We start from the raw sequence: 21,503 nt of genomic DNA on the forward strand, positions 1-21,503 counted from the left end.
TGAACCCAGTAGGTGTAGGTTGCTGTGAGTCAAGATCGTGTCACTGCACTCCAGCCTGGGCAACAAAGCAAGACTCTGCCTCAAAACAAACAAAACCCCCAGAAAACCCACAGTGAGATACCATCTCATGCCAGTCAGAATAGCGATTACTAAAAAGTCCAGAAAAAACAGATGCTGTCAAGGTTGCAGAGAAAAAGGAACACTTTTACACTGTTGGTGGGAGTGTAAATTGTGGAAGACAGTGTGGCAATTCCTCAAAGATCTAGAGGCAGGAATACCATTTGACCCAGCAATCCCATTACTGGGTAAATACCCAAAGAAATATAAATCATTCTGTTATAAAGATACGTGCATGTGTATGTTCATTGCAGCACTACTCGCAATACCAAAGACATGGAATCAACCCAAATGCCCATAAATGATAGACTGGATAAAGAAAACATGGTACATACACACCATGGAATACTATGCAGCCATAAGAAGGAATGAGATCATGTCCTTTGCAGGGACATGGATGGAGCTGGAAGCTGTTAATCCTCAGCAAACTAACGCAGGAACAGAAAACCAAACACTGCATGTTCTCACTTATAAGTGGGAGCTGAACAGTGAAAACACATGGACACATGAGAGGAACAACACACACTGGGGCTTCTCAGTGGGAGGGAGAGCATCAGGAAGAATAGCTAATGGATGCTGGACTTAGTACCAAGGCAATGGGTTGATCTGTGAAGCAAACCACCATGGCACATGTTTACATATATAATGAACCTGCACATCCTGCACATGTACCTCAGAACTTAAAAGTCGAAGGAAATCAAAACCAAAAACAAATAGTTAACAAGAAAATAAGTTTATTTTTGTTGCTTTTTGTTTGTTTCTTTGTTTGTGATAAAGTCTCGCTCTGGCACCCCTGCTGGAGTGTAGTGGCATGATCACTGCTCACTGCAACCTGCAACCTCTGCCTCCCAGGTTCAAGTGATTCTTGTGCCTCAGCCTCCCAAGTAGCTGGGATTACAGGCATGCACCACTATGGCCTAGCTCATTTTTGTGTTTTTAGTAGAGGTGGTGTTTTGCCATGTTGGCCAGGCTGGTCTCAAACTCCTGGCCTCAAGCGATCCTCTCGCTTCAGCCTCCCAAAGTGCTGGGATTACAGGCATGAGCCACTGGGCTGGCCATCAGGGAAATAACTTTAAATGATAGCTATCACAGTTTTCATAAGTAATCTGGGTAAACTATTTTTAAAAATTAATTAGGTAAATGTAATGGAATAAATGCTTATAAATAATCTTATCATATAATTTAAAATCTAAAGTTATATGAAGTTAAATAATAGATATTCATTAAATGTCTGGGTCATTTCCTTTTAAAAAAGTTATAGGAAAACATTTTTCTAAAAAAAGAAATGTGTTCTTATTTAAAGGAAAATAATTTTTGTCTAATTCCAAGGTTATTTAAAAGTTATTTATGAAACAAGATAAAGGTAGTCAGTAAATACGAGCAATGTAAAGAAAGTTACAAATATAAAGAGTTGTTTTTGGCAAGAAAGGTTAAAAGGAAAATAATTTTATGTAAGAAAGAATCTTGTGTGGTAAAATTTTGTCGTGAAATAAAATGACTGGTTATTTAAGAAAGAGGGATGTCTAGGATAAAACAGGAAGTCCAAGCATGTTGTAAATGATTTGTATCAAGTTGTCTGTAATTAAAGGGAAACTATTTATAATACTTTTTCTAGAGATTGGGTTGTGATCTAAAAAAAACAAACACTAAAGAATTGGTTAGAACAGCAAAATTTTCTTAAGGTATTGATTTACTCTTAATAAAATTACAAGAGATTTTAATTTTTTTTTTTAGCCCAAAGTTCAACTTTTATTGCATTTTGCTGTTTTCAGCTTTCTCTCCCCTTTTAAAAGGCCTGAAATAATAACTCTCCTTCAACTCATTTTCAGCTCCTGTAAGTTTTTCTCCCCTCAGGTTCTAATTGTTTGTTGTGGCCTGATGCTAAAAATGTTTTATCTTTAAGGTCTAAAGGAAATGTTTTCTTCTAACATAGTATCCTGTGCTCTTGGCTTTAAATTGTTCTATGAATCTGAAAATTTTTACTTGTGACCCAGGAAACATTCTTCCTATGTCTAATTCAAGTACTATTTTCATTAGTTTTGACTTGCAGATTATCTAAATGGATTCCCCATAGGGAACAGAAATTACACTGCAGAAGGTCTTTGCTTTTGCCTTTTGGTAACTGGCCTAACAAACAGATTTTATGTTTTATTGAAATAATTCCTATATCATTACTATTAAGTTTTGGTTTGCTTAGAAAAAACTGAAAAAACATTCTAAATTAAGGTTATTGCATCTGTGTAACTTTCTGTATGTGCTTTTCAAGTTTTTGTGCCATTCAATTACAGGGTTTGACTCTTGAGTCTAAAAAGGACACTAAGTCCTGCTCAATCTTAAATACTGACAGCAGTTAAAGCCTCATCTTCAGACCTGGTAGAAGATGCCAATCAAAATAAACTGCTTTCATGAGACACAGGGCCAGAAATTAAAAGTATTTGACCTCCCAAGGCTCAGGGACTATTGTGGAAGAGCTGGGTGCATGAGATTGTAAGGGCTGATGTTGAGAGATTAAATTAGTTTGGTTCTCTATAAACCTAACCATTAATGTCAAAGGCACACTGGTGCAAAACCAGCATATGGCTGGTTTTTGAGCATTTTCTTAGAGCATTAGCACACTCCTTTAAAAAAGGTTATACAGGTTATAGAAAGGTTTATGGAAATTATATCTTACGGTCAAATGACTAAAATTTAGTAGATTTTGCTTATAATTTTTTTTTTGAGACAGAGTCTTGCTCTGTTGCCCAGGTTGGAGTGCGGTGGCACAATCTCAACTCACTGCAACCTCTGCCTCCTGGGTTCAAGCAATTCTTCTGCCTCAGCCTCCCAAGTAGCTGGGACTACAGGCACATGCCACCACACCTGGGTAATTTTTGTATTTTTAGTAGAGACAGGGTTTCACCATGTTGGCCAGGCTGGTCTTGAACTCCTGACCTCAAGTGATCCACCTGCCTTGGCATCCCAAAGTGCTGGGATTACAGGCATGAGCCACCATGCCCAGCCTGTTTATAAAATTTTGAGAGATTTAGTTGTTCTTATGCTGTCTTTATTAGGGCTTATTGTTTAGGAAAGTAAGTCTCTTTTCTCAAAGAATAAAAGTTTTTTCCTTTTTGAAATCTTTGAGTTATCATTTTGGCTAAAAAAAGAATTATTTTATAATATTTTACCATGATCCTATTTTGTGATATCAAGTGTTATATTTGACAGACTTTCCAAAATCAAATTCTAACTTTGCTTCCCTTAATTTTTTTTGATATTAGGTCCCCTGAAGTGCAAAAAAGACATATTTGGCTTATTTGATATAAAATCATATAGGAAGTTTTATCAAATATGAAATGGTATTTACCATTTTTCAGATTCCTGTGATTGGGATTAGTCTTTTTTTTTTTTTTTTTTTTTTTTTTTTTTTGAGATGGAGTCTCGTCCTGTTGCCCAGGCTGGAGTGCAGTGGCACGATCTCAGCTCACTGCAACCTCCGCCTCCTGGATTCAAGCGATTCTTCTGCCCCAGCCTCCCAAGTAGCTGGGATTACAGGCACGTGACACCACGCCTGGCTAATTTTTGTGTTTTTAGTAGAGATGGGGTTTCACCATGTTGGTCAGGCTGGTCTCGAACTCCTGACCTTGTGATCCACCCACCTCGGCCTCCCAAAGTGCTGGGATTACAGGCATGAGCCACCACGCCTGGCCTCAGATGAGTCTTAGTATATGTTGTCAGTAGTAATTATGCTTATCATGTAAAATTGTTGTATGCCACAGAAGTAACTAAATTTCCTTGTCAGTCATGTCTAACTGTGACTGTTCTAAGAGTTTTGTCATCCACAGTTGTTTTACTTTTATCCTTTTTTTTTTCTGAGAAAGAGTCATACTCTGTCACCCAGGCTGGAGTGCAGTGGTGCAATCTTGGCTCAATGCAATCTCTGCCTCCTGAATTCAAGTGATTCTTCCACCTCAGCCTCCCAAGTAGCTGGGATTACAGGTGCATGCCACCATGCCCAGCTAATTTTTGTATTTTTAGTAAAGACAGGGTTTTGCCATGTTGGCCAGGCTAATCTCAAACTCCTGACCTCAAGTGATCCACCTACCTCAGCTTTCCAAAGTGCTGGGATTACAGACATGAGCCACTGCGCCCAGCCTACTTTTATCCTTTTCAAAAGGTGATTTTATAAATAGCTATATGACTCTGACAGGTGCTTTTGAATGCAGGTTTCTGATAACTTGGGAGATTGTGACACTAGAATAGAGGAGAAACATCTAAGACTCCTGTAGACAGTTAATGTGTTCATAAACATTGAGCAGAACCGGAATTAATTACATGGACTAAACTAATGGAAAACTGAAATAATCTTTTTATGACTTTGTTTGAAACATTGGTAATTCTTTTGTTTCTGAGTCCAGAAAACCCTTTTTCTTTGAGCGATTTACAGCTTTTAACAATTGGGTAAACTAAATTCCCGTGAGCAAAATCTGAAGCATATTCCTCTACCTGAATTCTCCAGAATTTGAAAACTATTTGCAAGTATACTTAATTTATAGCAGTCTAGTTATTTGCATAAGTTCAATAAGAATCTGTTTTCTTTTGTAACAGGATACAATTGAAGACACTGGTTATTTTACCAAGGCTTTGATTGGAATGGCATACTTTCAGATATAAATCAACTGCTTTAAGGAATCAAAGTTGACTTACAGAGTCATAAAAGCCCCTTGGGAAAGCTGGCCTCATGCCTTTTCACACAGTTCCTGTACAGTTTCCTGACGTGTGGTAAGTAAAGCATGTCACTTTCTGGGCCAGCTGTGGTGCCTCATACCTGTAATCCCAGCACTTTGGGAGGCCAAGGTGGGTGGATCACTTAAGGTCAGAAGTTTGAGACCAGTTGGCCAACAGGCCAACAGAGCAAAACCCCATCTCTACTAAAAATAAAAAAATGAGTTGGGCATGGTGTTATGTGCATGTAATTCCAGCTATTTGGGAGGCTGAGGCACGAGAATCACTTGAACCTGGGTGGCAGAGGTTGCAGTGAGCCGATATTGCACCATTGCACTCCAGCCTGGGTGACAGAGTGAGACTTTGTCTCAAAAAAAAAAAAAAGTCACTTTCTGATAGGCCCAGGAGACTCAAATTATCTTGGGAATTCACCCAATTAATACAAGTATCTGCAGGCACAGGCTAGGCTCGAGGCATTGAAGTCTAATCTGAAATTTCTTATGGAATAAAGTTCCAGCAAAGCCAGTTTTTTTTTTTTAAAGAGCCTATATGGCAAATAATTTTTTCTTTTTTGAGACAGAATCTTTCTCTGTTGCCCAGGCTGGAGTACAGTGGCACAATCTGGGCTCACTGCAACTTCTGCCTCTGAGATTCAAGTGATTCTCATGCCTCAGCCTCCTGAATAGTTGGACTACAGGCATGTGCCACCATGCCTGGCTAGTTTTTGTATTTTTAGTGGAGATGGGTTTTCTCCCTGTTGCCCAGGCTGGTCTTGAACTTCTGGCCTCAAGTGAGCCACCTGTTTCAGCCTCCCAAAGTGCTGGGATTACAGATGTGAGCCACTGCGCCCAGCCAGCACATAATTATTCTTGCTGACTTCATGCAAATACACAGGCCAAGTATAATAAGACTAACACTTATTTTATGCATAAATTTGTCCTATGATTTGTGTTTAGTGAAAATGGGGACTGGAGAGAGAAAAATTATTTTTCAAAGTGAACTATAGTGTACCTGTTATTAGATTCTAGTCTTGCCTAATATTTTTCAATTTTTATTATTTTCTAGTTTGGACTGAATTTAAAAATTTTGGGGGGGTACAGGTATTCAAAATAATATTTTCAATTTTTTTCTTCTTTCCTTCCTTTTTTTCCATTTTTTGTGATTTGAAATCACTAAAAATTATGCTGTGCTTTCTTAAAACCCTGTGAACTGAAGCTACACAACTTAAACTTCAGAAGAAAATAACAGCAACCTATATGCCAGCCTACTGATGTATGAACTTCAGAGAAAAATGGCTCTATCTTTTCATTTGTTTGTTGTTTTCTTTCTTTCTGTCCCTATTTTCTGTTTGTAGAACATGATACTTTACAACCTGCTAAAAATGAGCTTTTCTAATAATGTGAGACCTACCTGTCTAGAATAGATCATCCTAGCTATAAGTGATCAGAAAAACCTGAGACTGGAGACTCATTTTCTTCTAAAATGCTCTTTCTGAAAGATTTTAAAAAGAAACAGAAAAAATATGAAAGGAAAATAAATCTCGGATTCCAAAATCACTAAGCCAAGGGAAAAGTCAAGCTGGGAACTATGTCAGGCAAACCTGCCTCCCATTTTATTCCTAAATAAAACAGCTACAAAGATAAAAAAAAAAATCTCCCTCACAATTTGCCCACAAGGAAATTTCTTGTGGGCCTCAAGATCTTTACCCTGAAACAGTTCTGTTGAATTTCACCCTGGCAATGTAAACTGATAGCTTATTTTCACAGATGTGGGACAGGAAGTCATCCCTCTGCTCACGTGAGACAACTGCATATCTGATTGCTTCCTGTGCCCTATTGTTTATGTAAAAATGCAGATACACTGAGACAGACTAAACTTTTTTTTTTCTTTTTCTTTTTCTTTTTTTTTTTTTGAGTCAGAGTCTCACCCTGTCACCCAGGCTGGAGTGCAGTGGTGCAATCTCAGCTCACTGCAACCCCTGCCTTCCAGGTTCAAGTTATTCTCCTGCCTCAGCCTCCCATATAACTGGGACTATAGGCACATGCCCTCATGCCCGGCTAATTTTTGTATTTTTAGCATAGGGGCTTCTCTATGTTGGCCAAGGCTGGTCTCAAACTCCTGAGAGTGAGAGGTCCTGAGAGATCTCGAGTGATCCACCTGCCTCAGCCTCCCAAAGTGCTGGGATTACAGGTGTGAGCTACCATGCCTGGCTCAGACTAAATTGTGTATTCAGTGAAAGGCTGATCAAGGACTCAAAAGAATGCAATCTTTTGTCTTTTATCTACCTATAACCTGGAAGCCCACCCTCACCCCCATCCCACCTTTGAGTTGTTCCACCTTTCCTGACTGAGCCAATGTATGTCTTACACATATTATGTCTCATGTCCCCCTAAAATGTATAAAACCAAGCTGTACCCCAACCACCTTGGGCACATGTCATCAGGACCTCTTGAGGCTGTGTCATGGGCGTGTCCTTAACCTTGGCAAATTAAACTTTCTAAATCGTTTGAGACCTGTCTCAGATATTTTGGGTTCGTAGGTGATTCTTTTCCTGCTGGAACTGATTGTAAGCTGGTAAAAGCAGCCACGCCACTTCTTGAAGGCTTTGCTGCTTAGAAATTTCTTCCACCAGATGCCCTAGGTCTTTACTCTTAAGTTTGACCTTCTACAGAGTCCTAGAGCATGGAGACAATGCAGCCAGTTCTTTGTTTATACTAACAAGGTTTGGTCCAGTTCCTGATAAATTCTTAATTTGTATCTGAGATGTCAGCGTGGCCTTTACTGTCTATATTTCTATGAACATTTTGATCACAACCACTTAATCAATCTCTAAGAAGTTCCAAACTTTCCCTCAGGAAAAGTTTGCCCCGGCTGGTTTTGAACTCCTGGCTTCAAGTAATCCTCCCACCTTGGCCTCTCAAAGTGCTGGGATGACAGGCATAAGCCACCATTCTCAGCTGATGCCTTCCATTACTTGTTCTTGTTGAATAGCTCTGGTTAGAACTTCCATTACAATATTGAATAGCAGGGCATCCTTTTCTTGTTCCTGATCTTAGGGGGAAAACTTTCAGTATTTCATCATTGATATCCTGCTAGCTGTGGCTTTCTCATAAATGCTTTATATCATGTTGGGAAATGGTCTCTTTATTCCTAGTTTTCTTAATTTTTATCATAAAAAGGTTAGATTTTGTTAAATACTTTTTCTGTGTCAGCTGAAATGATCATTTGGTTTTTCCCCTTCATTCTATTAATATGATGTGTTACATGGATTGATTTTCTTATGTGTAATCACCCCTGCATTCTTGGAATAAATTCCACTTGGTTATGGTGAATGATCATTTTAATTTGCTGTTGAGTTCAACCTGCTAATATTTTATTGAGGATTTTATCATCTATATTTATAAAGGATATTGGTCTGTAATTTTCTTTTCTAATGATGTCTTTATCTGCCTTTGGTATCAGGGTAATGCTAACCTCATAGAATTAGTTAGAAAGTTTTTCTCTGCTTCATTTTTTTGGAAGAGTTTAAGAAGGATTGTTGTTAATTCTTTAAATGTTTAGTAGTTGATATCTGCATCCTCATCCTAAGGGTGTCTCCAGCTATATTCATCTCATTTTTCAATTTGCTTTTCTGTCCTATCAATTTTCTCTGTGGAAGGCACATATGTTCCATGAAGAAGGCTGTTAGATGTTGTGTAGAACTCCTCTCCATATTTTTCTCTTAGTTTTTAATATATTTCTATGTCAGGTTTGATCTGCTTGGTCAACAAATGATACTGGTGTAACTGGGAAGTGGCATAGTATAAAAATCCCAGATTGGAGTTTTTCCTTTTCCTCTCCCATCTTTCTGCATCTTTTCTCACAGTCTTTGTCTGAACATTCTTTTTTTTTTCTCCTTCTTCCTGCAATTCCCATTTGAAACGAGCCTTATTAACTTCTCAGTTTGCAGGTAGTTTTAAGTCTTTTATCGTCCTCCACAACTTCTTGGCGATTTAATTTTCAAGCTTCAGTCTACTTCAGGTGCAGCTCCCAGAATTTGTGCAGTCTTGGTTCATGCTTCTGAGTGGCCAGCTCCTCAGCTGCTGCAAGAGCCTCCTTCTCCATGCTGTCCACTGACACCTTCTCAGCCATAGTCTCAGCTGTCCTATGGCAGTGCTTTTCTCCATACTCTACCCCCCAACTCCCCATTTTGAGACACAGTTTTGCTGGGCATAGACTTTTTTCTCTTGTACTCTTAGTATGCCCATCCCCTGCCTTCTTGATGGCTCCTGATGACAAATCAGCTGTTAATCTTATTGAGGATCCCTTGTATGTGACAAGTCATTTTTCTCTTGCCTCTTTCAAGATGATATTTTTCTCTTTGTCTTTGACAGTTTGATTATGTTGTGTTTAGGTGTGGATCTCTTGTTGTTTATCCTGCTTGGAGCTCATTGAGCTTTTTGGATGTGTAGATTAATCTAATTTGGGAAGTTTTCAAACATTATTTCTTCAAGTATTTATGCCTTCTCTTTCTCTTCTCTTTCTCAGGCTATTGTTATTTATTTTTATGTTCTTATACTTGAGGGTGTTCTACAGGTTTTATAGATTTTGTTCATTTTTCATCATTCTTTTTTCTTTCTGTTTCTCAAATTGGATAATCTCAGTTTCTCAAATTGGATAATCTCAGTTTCTCAAATTGGATAATCAGTGAACCTTCAAGTTCACTGATTTTCGTTCTGCCTTCTCAACTCTGCTCTTGAGCTCCTATCAAATTTTTCACTTCAGTTATTATACTTTTCAACCCCAGGGTTTCTATTTGGTTATTAAAAAATAATTTCTACCTCCTTATTGATAAGTTCTATTGAGTGAGCCATTATTTCCACACTTCTCTTAAGTTTTTTAGTCTTTTTTTTGTTGGCAACAGGTTCTTACTTTGTCATCCAGGCTGGAGCACAGTGGCTCATGGCTCATTGCAGCCTCAATCTCCTGGGCTCAAGCCATCTTCCCATCTTAGACTCCTGTGTAGCTGGGACCACAGGCAGGTACCACCATTCCCTGCTAATTATTTCATTGTATTTGTAGAGATGGGGTCTTCCCATGTCACCCAGGCTGGTCTCGAAATCCTGGCCTCAAGCAATTCACCTGCCTCAGCCTCCCAAAGCACCAGGATTACAGAGTGAGCCACTGCTTGGCCTAGACAAAGTTTTTCTTCGTTTTGTTTTGTTTTGTTTTGTTTTGTTTTGTTTTTTTAACATATTTTAAATAGTAGATTTAGCTAGGCATAGTGGCTCACACCTGTAATCCTAGCACTTTGGGAGCCTGAGGTGGGGGGATTGTTGAAGCCAGGAATTTGAGAACAACCTGGACAACATAGTGAGACCTTGCCTCTATAATTTTTTTTTCAAGGTGACTTATAGTTTTTTTAGTAAATCAAATGTTTGGGCTTCCCGAGTCACTTTTTGTTGATTGCTTTTTTCCCTTCACGTGTGTATATAGGCCATTCTCTTTTTTTCTTTGCATGTCTTATAGTTGTTGAAAACTGGACATTTAGAACAGTATTTTCATGCGCGTCCATGTGAAGAGACCACCAAACAGGCTTTGTGTGAGCAACAAGGTTGTTTATCTCACCTGGGTGCAGGCAGGCTGAGTCCGAAAAGAGAGTCAGCCAAGGGAGATAGGGATGGGGCCGTTTTATAAGATTTGGGTAGGTAAAGGAAAATTACAGTCAAAGGGGGGTTGTTCTCTGGTGGGCAGGAGTGGGGGTCACAAGGTGCTCAGTAGGGGAGCTTTTGAGCCAGGAAGAGCCAGGAGAAGGAATTTCACAAGATAATGTCATCAGTTAAGGCAGGAACTGGCCATCTGGATGTGTACATGCAGGTCACAGGGGATATGATGGCTTAGCTTGGGCTCAGAGGCCTGACATTCCTGTCTTTTTATATCAATAAGAAAAATAAAACGAAATAGTGGTAAAGTGTTGGGATGGCGAAAATTTTTGGGGGTGGTATGGAGAGATAATGGGCAATGTTTCTAAGGGCTGCTTCAAGCGGGATTAGGGGCGGCATGGGAACCTAGAGTGGGAGAGATTAAGCTGAAGATTATGTGGTAAGGGGTGATATCGTGGGATTGTTAGAAGAAACATTTAGAATTATTGGTGATGACCTGGATATGGTTTTGTATGAATTGAAAAACTAAACGGAATAAGAGAAGGAGAAAAACAAGTATTAAAGGTCTAAGAATTGGGAGGACTTAGGACATCTAATTAGAGAGTGCCTAAGGAGATTCAGCATAGTCCTGCCAGCAAAGATTATTCATTTACTTTAAGAGTTAAGAGTGGCAGTTTGGGGATAGCACCAATATCAGCTGTGATGGCTTGGAGAAACAGTGTAAACTGGCAGTGTAAACAAGAGCAGGGCATGTATGAGTAGTTGAGAACAGTGAATAGGAGTATGGCTAGACAGAAGATAGTAGGGATGACAAGTTTTTTGGGGCACAGTCCAAGTTGGTCTTGTGTCTGGAATGAGACTGGGGCTTAATAAAAAGGAGCGTCTATACAAGAGCTCAAATGGGCTGTACCCTGTAGTATTCTGAGGACAGGCCTGAATTCTGAGAACGGAGAGTGGTAAAAGTATTGTCCAGTCCTTTTTAAGTTGGTGGCTGAGTTTGGTGAGGTTTTAAAAGACCATTAGTCCGTTCTACCTTTCCTGAAGACTGAGGACTGTAAGGGATATAAAGGTTTCACTGAATACTAAGAGCCTGAAAAAATGCTTGGCTGATTTGACTAATAAAGGCCAGTCTGCTATTGGACTGTATAGAGATGGGAAGGCCAAACCGAGGAATTATGTCTGACAGAAGGGAAGAAATGACAGCGGTGGCCTTCTCAGACCTTGTAGGAAAGGCCTTTATCCAGTGAAAGTGTCTACTTAGACTAAGAGGTATTTTTGTTTTCTGACTCGGGGCATGTTGAGTAAAGCCAATTTGCCAGTCCTGGGCAGGGGCAAATCTCCGAGCTTGATGTGTAGGGAAGGGAGGGGGCCTGAATAATCCTTGAGGAGTAGTAGAATAGCAGATGGAACACTGAGAAGTTATTTCCTTGAGGATAGATTTCCGTGATGGAAAGGAAATGAGAGGTTCTAAGAAGTGGGCTAGTGGCTGGTACTATAGCATAGCCTGCCTTTGCTGGTGTGTGGCCATTAGGCCTGGTGGAACTGCCATCAATAAACCAAGTGTGATCAGGGTGAGGAACAGGAAAGAAGGAAATATGGGGAAATGGGGTGAATGTCAGGTGGATCAGAGAGATACAGTCATAGGGGACAGGTGTGGTATCAGGAATAATGTGGGAGGCCGGATTGAAGTCCGGGCCAGGAACAATGGTAATTGTGGGAGACTTGGTGCAGAGCTGAGTTCAATTCCTGGGTATCCTTGTTGACTTTCTGTCTCATTGATCTGTCTAATGTTGACAGTGGGGTGTTAAAGTCTCCCATTATTAATGTGTGGGAGTCTAAGTCTCTTTGTAGGTCACTCAGGACTTGCTTTATGAATCTGGGTGCTTCCGTATTGGGTGCATATATATTTAGGATAGTTAGCTCTTCTTGTTGAATTGATCCCTTTACCATTATGTAATGGCCTTCTTTGTCTCTTTTGATCTTTGTTGGTTTAAAGTCTGTTTTATCAGAGACTAGGATTGCAACCCCTGCCTTTTTTTGTTTTCCATTTGCTTGGTAGATCTTCCTCCATCCTTTTATTTTGAGCCTATGTGTGTCTCTGCACGTGAGATGGGTTTCCTGAATACAGCACACTGATGGATCTTGACTCTTTATCCAGTTTGCCAGTCTGTGTCTTTTAATTGGAGAATTTAGTCCATTTATATTTAAAGTTAATATTGTTATGTGTGAATTTGAGCCTGTCATTATGATGTTAGCTGGTGATTTTGCTCGTTAGTTGATGCAGTTTCTTCCTAGTCTTGATGGTCTTTACATTTTGGCATGATTTTGCAGCGGCTGGTACCGGTTGTTCCTTTCCATGTCTAGCACTTCCTTCAGGAGCTCTTTTAGGGCAGGCCTAGTGGTGACAAAATCGGTCAGCATTTGCTTGTCTGTAAAGTATTTTATTTCTCCTTCACTTATGAAGCTTAGTTTGGCTGGATATGAAATTCTGGGTTGAAAATTCTTTTCTTTAAGAATGTTGAATATTGGCCCCCACTCTCTTCTGGCTTGTAGAGTTTCTGCCGAGAGATCCACTGTTAGTCTGATGGGCTTCCCTTTGAGGGTAACCCGACCTTTCTCTCTGGCTGCCCTTAACATTTTTTCCTTCATTTCAACTTTGGTGAATCTGACAATTATGTGACTTGGAGTTGCTCTTCTCGAGGAGTATCTTTGTGGCGTTCTCTGTATTTCCTGAATCTGAACGTTGGCCTGCCTTGCTAGATTGGGGAAGTTCTCCTGGATAATATCCTGCAGAGTGTTTTCCAACTTGGTTCCATTCTCCCCATCACTTTCAGGTACACCAATCAGCCGTAGATTTGGTCTTTTCACATAGTCCCATATTCCTTGGAGGCTTTGCTCATTTCTTTTTATTCTTTTTTCTCTAAACTTCCCTTCTCGCTTCATTTCATTCATTTCATCTTCCATCACTGATACCCTTTCTTCCAGTTGATCGCATCGGCTCCTGAGGCTTCTGCATTCTTCATGTAGTTCTCGAGCCTTGGTTTTCAGCTCCATCAGCTCCTTTAAGCACTTCTCTGTATTGGTTATTCTAGTTATACATTCTTCTAAATTTTTTTCAAAGTTTTCAACTTCTTTGCCTTTGGTTTGAATGTCCTCCCGTAGCTCAGAGTAATTTGATCGTCTGAAGCCTTCTTCTCTCAGCTCGTCAAAGTCATTCTCCATCCAGCTTTGTTCTGTTGCTGTTGAGGAACTGCGTTCCTTTGGAGGAGGAGAGACGCTCTGCGTTTTAGAGTTTCCAGTTTTTCTGTTGTTTTTTCCCCATCTTTGTGGTTTTATCTACTTTTGGTCTTTGATGATGGTGATGTACAGATGGGTTTTCAGTGTGGATGTCCTTTCTGTTTGTTAGTTTTCCTTCTAACAGACAGGACCCTCAGCTGCAGGTCTGTTGGAATACCCTGCCGTGTGAGGTGTCAGTGTGCCCCTGCTGGGGGGTGCCTCCCAGTTAGGCTGCTCGGGGGTCAGGGGTCAGGGACCCACTTGAGGAGGCAGTCTGCCCGTTCTCAGATCTCCAGCTGCGTGCTGGGAGAATCACTGCTCTCTTCAAAGCTGTCAGACAGGGACATTTAAGTCTGCAGAGGTTACTGCTGTCTTTTTGTTTGTCAATTGTGGGAGACTTAACAAAGAGTGAGTACAGCTGAAGGAGCCGGGGAGCAGAAAATATATGTGTCAGGTGTGAAGAAGAAAATAGATTTTGGAAGTTATGAGAACTGTAGAGAGTGAGTTGAGCATAGTTTGTTATATTAAGGGCCTCTAAAGTATTAGGGCGGCAGCAGCCACTGCACGGAGACACTGCACGGAGACCTAAAACAGTAAGGTGAAGTTGTTTGGACGAAAAGGCTACAGGACGTGATCCTGGTCCTTGTGTAAGAATTCTGACTGCACAGCCCTGCACTTCAGCTGTGGGTAATGAAAAGGGTTGGGATGAGTCAGGGAGAGCTGGGGTGAGGGCAGTCTCTAAAGCTGTCTTCAAGGAATGGAAAGAGGAGTGGGGAAAGGATTTAGAATCTATGGGTCAGCTAGGTTTCTTTTTGTGAGTTTATATAATGGTTTTGTTAGGATGGCAAAACCAGGTATCTAAAGTCAAAAGTATCTAACTATGCCTAGGAAGGAAAGGAGTTGTTGTTTTGTAGAAGGTGTTGGGGTTTGAGAGATCAGCTGGACATGATCAGCAGGGAGAGCACGTGTGTTTTTATGAGAATTACACCGAGATAGGTAACAGATGAGGAAGAAATTTGGGCTTGACTGAAGTAATGGGGGCTGTCTGTGAAGCCTCGTGGCAGTACAGCCCAGGTAATTTGCTGAGCCTGATGGGTGTCAGGGTCAGTCCAAGTGAAAGCGAAGAGAGGCTGGGATGAAGGGTGCAAAGGAATAGTAAAGAAAGCATGTTTGAGATCTAGGACAGAATAATGGGTTGTGGAGGGAGGTATTGAGGATAGGAGAGTATATGGGTTTGGCACCAAGGGGTAGATAGGCAAAACAATTTGGTTGGTAAGGTGCAGATCCTGAATTAACCTGTAAGGCTTGTCTGGTTTTTGGACAGGTAAAATGGGGGAATTGTAAGGAGAGTTTATAGGCTTTAAAAGGCCATGCTGTAACAGGTGAGTGATAACAGGCTTCAATCCTTTTAAAGTGTGCTGTGGGATGGGATATTGGCATTGAGCGGGGTAAGAGTGATTAGGTTTTAATGAGATGGTAAGGGGTGTATGATTGGTTGCTAAGGAGGGAGTAGAGGTGTCTTATACTTGTGGGTTAAGGTGGGGAGATACAAGGGGAGGATGTGAAGGAGGGTTTGAACTGGGGGAAAAGGTGGCAATGAGGTGTGGCTGTAGCCTAGGAACAGTCAGGGAAGCAGATAATTTAGTTAAAGTGTCTCGGCCTAATAATGGAACTGGGCAGGTGGGGATAACTAAAAAGGAGTGCTTAAAAGAGTATTGTCTAAGTTGGCACCAGAGTTGGGGAGTTTTAAGAGGTTTAGAAGCCTGGCCGCCAATACCTACAACAGTTATGGAGGCAAGGGAAACAGGCCCTTGAAAAGAAGGTAATGTCGAGTGGGTAGCCTCCATATTGATTAAGAAGGGGACGGCTTACCTTCCACTGTAAGAGTTACCTAGAGCATCTGTGATGGTCTTGCAGGCTTCTGAGGCGATCGGGCAGTGTCAGTCTTCAGCTGCTAAGCTGAGAAGATCTGGGAAGGAGTCAGAGAGCCTTGGGCCAGAGTTCTAGGGGCTCTGGGACTGGTTGCCAGGTGAGTTGAACAGTCTGATTTTCAGTGGGGTCCTGCACAGATGGGACGCGGCTTAGGAGGAATTGTGGGGTGCGGGCATTCCTTGGCCTGGTGGCCAGATTTCTGGCACTTGTAGCAAGCTCCTGGGGGAGGCGGGCCTGGGGGAATGCCTGGCCACTGCAACTTAGGCGTTTGGAAGTTCTTTTGTGCTGGAGATGTTTCTGGGGTTTGTCTCACAGTGGAGGCAAGGAATTGCAACTCAGAAATATATTGTTACTTGGCTGCCTCTACTCTATTATTGTACACCTTGAAGGCAAGGTTAATTAACTCCTGTTGTGGGGTTTGAGGGCTGGAATTTAATTTTTGGAGTTTTATTTAATGTCGGGAGCAGATTGGGTAATAAAATAAAATGCATATTGAGAATAAGATGGCCTTCTGACCTTTCAGGGTCTAGGGCTGTAAAGCGTCTCAGGGTTGCTGCCAAACGAGCCATGAACTGGGCTGGGTTTTTCATGTTTGATGAAAGAGCCTAAACACTAACTGATTTTGGGAGAGGTCGGATAAAGAAAAAGGAGCATTAACCTTGACTATGCCTTTAGCTCCAGCCACCTTTTTAAGAGGAAATTTCTGGGCAGGTGGGGGAAGGCTAGTCACGGAATGAAACTGTAAGCCGGACCAGGTGTGAGGAGGGGAGGTGATAAAAGGATTATAGGGTGGGGGAGCAGAGGCTGAGGAAGAATTGGGACCTGGCTCTGCCTGGTGAGGAGGGGAGAGGTCAGATGGGTCTGTAGAAAAGGAAGATTAGAAAGACTCAGTGATGCTTGGTGTTGGGACTGAGGGGACAGGCGGGAGGGAAAGAAGGAAGATTTGGGACTAGTTGCATTGGGAACAGAGACCAGGGAGGAACCGATGTGTAAAAGAATGCCTGGACGTCAGGCACCTCAGACCATTTGCCTAATTTTTGAGAAGAATTATTTAGATCTTGTAGGATGGAAAAATTAAAAGTGCCATTTTCTGGCTATTTGGAACTACTGTCGAGTTTGTATTGGGGTCAAGCAGCATTGCAGAAGAAAATAAGATGCTTAGATTTTAGGTTAGGTGAGAGTTGAAGAGGTTTTAGGTTCTTAAGAACACAGGCTAAGGGAGAAGAAGGAGGAATGGAGGGTGGAAGGCTGCCCATAGTGAAGGAAGCAAGCCCAGAGAAAAGAGAGTAGAGACACGGAGGGAAGGGGTTCGGGGGTTCTTATCCTCCAGAAAAGCGGGAAAGGGGTCGGGGCACAGAAATAAGGGGTTGGGGTGCAGAGATAAGAGGTCAGGGTGCGGAAATAAGGGATTGGGGTGTGGAAATAAGGTATCGGGGCACAGAGATAAGAGGTCGGGGTGTGGAAATAAGGGATCGGGGCACAGAGATAAGAGGTCGGGGCATGGAAATAAGGGATCAGGGCTCAGAGATAAGGGGTCAGGGCATGGAAATAAGGGATGGGGCACAGAGATAAGAGGTCGGGGCATGGAAATAAGGGATCGGGGGGTTCTTGCCCCCAGAAAAGCAGAGAAGGGGTAGAGACACGGAGAGAAGGGGTTGGGGGGTTCTTGCCCCCTAGAAAAGCGGTACTTGCAGCTAAGGGTGAAGGAGAAGGGGTTGGGGGGGTTCTTGCCCTCTAGAAAAGCAGAGGAGTAGAGACATGGAGAGAAGGGGTTGGGGGGTTCTTGCCCCCTAGAAAAGCAGTACTTGCCGCTAAGGGTGAAGGACCAAGGCAGGTGTCCCCATGTGGTCAGACACCTCTGAAACATGGGTGAAAAATCAGAGAGGTGTCCCTGCAATGATTAAACACCAAGGGAAGGCTGCCTTCCTTAGTCCGTGACTGGCGCCGGAGTTTTGGGTCCATGGATAAAATGTGTCTCCTTTGTCTCTACCAGAAAATGAAAGGAATTGAAATTAAGAGAGGGAGAGATTGAAGGGTGGCGCCAAGATTGAAAGGAGAAAGTGGTTGAGGGATAGTGAGAGAGGTTGGAGAAGAGAGTAAGAAGAGGCCGCTTACCCGATTTAAAATTGGCGAGATGTTCCTTGGGCTGGTGGGTCTGAGGACCCGAGGTCGTAGGTGGATCTTTTTCACGGAGCAAAGAGCAGGAGGACAGGGGATTGATCTCCCAAGGGAGGTCCTCCGATCCGAGTCACAGCACCAAATTTCATGCGCGTCTGTGTGAAGAGACCACCAAACAGGCTTTGTGTGAGCAACAAGGCTGTTTATTTCACCTAGGTGCAGGCGGGCTGAGTCTGAAAAGAGAGTCAGCCAAGGGAGATAGGGGTGGGGCCGTTTTATAAGATTTGGGTAGGTAAAGGAAAATTACAGTCAAAGGGGGGTTGTTCTCTGGCGGGCAGGAGTGGGGGTCACAAGGTGCTCAGTAGGGGAGCTTTTGAGCCAGGATGAGCCAGGAGAAGGAATTTCACGAGATAATGTCGTCAGTTAAGGCAGGAACAGGCCATTTTCATTTCTTTTGTGGTGGAATGTCATCAGTTAAGGCAGGAACCGGCCATCTGGATGTGTACATGCAGGTCACAGGGGATATGATGGCTTAGCTTGGGCTCAGAGGCCTGGCAAGTATAATGTGGCATTTCTGGAAATCAGATTCCGCCCCCCTACCCCAAGCTTTGTTGTTGCTATTTGTCGTTGTTGTTTGCTTGTGTCGTGACTTTACTAATTCTGTAAATTGTGTATTTTTTTTGTTGTGTGTGGCCACTGAAGTGTCTGCTTGGCTAGCTTAGCCAAAGACTAGACAGAGGTTTCATTAAATGATTGCACCCAATGAGTCTACCAGTCTTTGCTGGAGGGGTATATACATAAATTTTTCTGGAACTATTTTAGAGTTACTTGCTGGCATACAGGACAACATAGGCTCCCAACCACTGTGGAGCACCAAAGACAAACCAGAGCAGCTGCACATCCTCAGCAGCTCCCAAATTCCAAAATCTTGGGGGATGGAACCATCTCTCCTGGAGTCTCACCTCTGCACAGTGAGGCCCTGGTGGCTACTGTCCTGACTTCTGGTGATTATTTTGCACTGGAGTCTCTCTTTGTTTTAGTCAGTAGAATCTCTAATGCCCACTTTCACTTTCTGGTTTAAATACAGGCTAAAGGTTCCCCACTGCTCCCCCAGCCCCAAACTCTGTTTCATCCCAGCACCTACCTTGGGCCCACCTTCAATCCTCATTCCTGCTCCTATTACTTTCTTTTTCACCCCAGATTAAGGCTTCTGGGGTATCCTTTCCTAGGATGCAGAATAAGGTATAGTCTGTCACCCCAATTGAAGCTCAACATTTGTTGAGAATTTCTAGTTTTTACTCTGTAATTCAGAGATCTTAGGAAGAATTTTGTCTTCCATCTCCCAACCTTGTTCAGTACAGCCTGGCCTCCCAGGACTATGTGCCATTTTCTATTCTTCTTGGAGAATTTCCTATAAGCAATAATATTTGGAACCAACTAGATCACTGCTTTTGAAAGAGCCTCATGTAGCACTAGTGGCTCCTGGCCTAGAGGATCCAAGAGCTTTTGGTGCCAATGCAGCCTCAGGAAAAATAACAGACACATCTCAGCTAAGGAACAATCATAGATTCTTACAGCCCTCAAGTTATTTATGGGTCAAAGCAGCAAGGGTCTAAGGAAGAATTGATTGGGCACCCAAGAAGCTTCCATATGAGGGGCCCCCCGCCAAGTTTCAGAATGACCTAGGGAAGGGTCTGAGGCATAGTCTGAGAAAGAGTCCCAAAGGTAACCTATCAAGGTGTTCAGAAAGCTACTCAATAGGGGTTTTGGGGGCTGATTCATCAGAGGAGACCAAAAAAAATGACTTGTTGAGTCACTCAAGGAATGGGTTAGGAAACGACTTATAAATGCATTCAAGAGAGAACCTAGACTGGAAGCAACTGGAAAACACCCTGAAAGTTCACTTGGGCAGGTGGCCTATACATTTGTATTGTTCATGGCTTGCTGACAGTGATATATCGCTCCCTTCTGGGAAGTCCTATAGCTACTTGAAAACTGGAAATTTGGCACCCTCAGTGCAGGAACACTGCCTAAATACCTCTTGGAAGCTTTCCTTTCTTGATGCAGGTGCTACACAGGCACTAGAAGCCTAAGTGGTATGGTTTTGAGCATGGCAGAGATAGAGTTTACCTCTTTAAAGTCTCTGAATCTGTAAAACTTAAGGTGATAGAGACCCAATCATGGCTCCATTCCCAAGTCCACCTTTATCCCTCAGCCACCCATGTTTCAGGGATGGCTAAATTGAGGTTGCTTAGTTCCTTGAAACAAACAGGCAGGTCGGGAGATAAGCTGATCACAAGAAATTCAACCCCCACCCTGGAAGTCCTTTCCCTGCCTCCTCAACTGTGAGCAAGGAAGTCCAGAGGACCTTGAGTTCAAGGAGGAGAGCAAACAAACTTTTTAGCTCCTTTTGCCCTCTCCATGGACAAGTCGTGTCAGAGTGGGACTATTTGAGGGCCAAGAGAGGCAGTCCAGAGTTACTTCAAGTTAGACAAAGGCAGGACACACCCAACAGATGAGAGTGGAGTTGTATCCCAACAGACTCTGGCCATGGAGGAGCATTGTCTGGAGGCAGAAGGGGCTCACCACAGAGCATAGCATCTTCTTGGAGTTTTTTCTTTAGGAAAAGGATATGGGAGATTAGGTATTTCTTTAAGAGCCGAAGAAGACAGGGAGGTAGGAAGTCCAAAGAGACTTCAGTTCCTAAGCCACAACAGGAAGATGTCCAGGAGATAAATGCCTATCTGAGTAGTCAAGGGGCTCCGGTGACTAAGGAATACTCCCCAACCAAGAATGCTGGTTGCCCAAGATCCAGGATGGCCAAGCCTTAAGGGGATATTACTGTCATACAAGATGAGCAAATGATTGTCATAGTACTGTCATTACAAAATCACACACACACACACACACACACACACACACACACACACACACACACCCCTACTATAAAAACATTCAAGGGCTTATCAATGTGAGAAAACCCGATAAAGACCCCAGCCCCTCAGGACCAGATTGAACTAGTCTCTCCCACAGCTCTTTTACTATCTTGACTTTTCTACAGCTCTGTGCACGCATGCCTGTCTCTAGGGATGGTTACACAGGCATCACAATAGCAGAAATTCCTCATGCAGTCTCTAAGAAGGGTAAGGTTCAAATTGCAGGTAAGGTTGCAGTCAGCCTTAGGACTTTTCCATTGAAGTGTTCCTTGCCTCAGATAGCCTTGCTTCTAGGCTCTCAAAATCCTATTCCCGGCTGGGTGCGGTGGCTCACATCTGTAATCCCAGCACTTTGGGAGGCCAAGGGTCACCTGAGGTCAGGAGTTCAAGACCAGCCTGGCCAACATGGTGAAAACCCGTCTCTACTAAAAAATACAAAAATTAGCCAGGTGTGGTGGTGGGTGCCTATAATCCCAGCTACTTAGGAGGCTGAGGTCAGAGAATCGCTTGAACCTGGGAGGCGGAGGTTGCGATGAGCCGAGATCATGCCATTGCACTCCAGCCTGGGCAACAAGAGTGAACTCTGTCTAAAAAAAAAAATCCTATCCCCAGAGTGTGCTCAGCAGGACATGATAATTTCCCAGGTCTTGTGTGTCTACACAGAGGCCAAAGGGAGCAGTTTGGCCCAGCAGACCAGAATCCCAAATCTTCAGGCCTCAGGAAAAATCCCGGACAAGAATTTAGCCACAAGTCAAGAGAGAGGCTACCCTAGGAGCCCCAA

General features: G+C 42.6%; 1 long non-coding RNA gene and 1 pseudogene across 1 annotated transcript; one reads left to right on the forward strand and one right to left on the reverse strand.

Annotated features, from left to right (window-relative positions):
- The first annotated feature begins 4,794 nt into the window (after positions 1 to 4,794).
- Positions 4,795 to 6,126, forward strand: LOC134807749 (uncharacterized). Its single transcript, XR_010148965.1, has 2 exons — positions 4,795 to 4,875; positions 6,034 to 6,126. It is a non-coding gene; the product is annotated as an uncharacterized LOC134807749 (long non-coding RNA).
- A 2,249-nt stretch (positions 6,127 to 8,375) lies between these two features.
- LOC129136028 (pre-mRNA-splicing factor SYF2-like) lies at positions 8,376 to 9,095 on the reverse strand (annotated as a pseudogene).
- Positions 9,096 to 21,503: the final 12,408 nt, after the last annotated feature.

The sequence above is a fragment of the Pan troglodytes genome, chromosome 11, assembly GCF_028858775.2.
Source record: "Pan troglodytes isolate AG18354 chromosome 11, NHGRI_mPanTro3-v2.0_pri, whole genome shotgun sequence".
Classification (NCBI taxonomy): Eukaryota; Metazoa; Chordata; class Mammalia; order Primates; family Hominidae; genus Pan; species Pan troglodytes.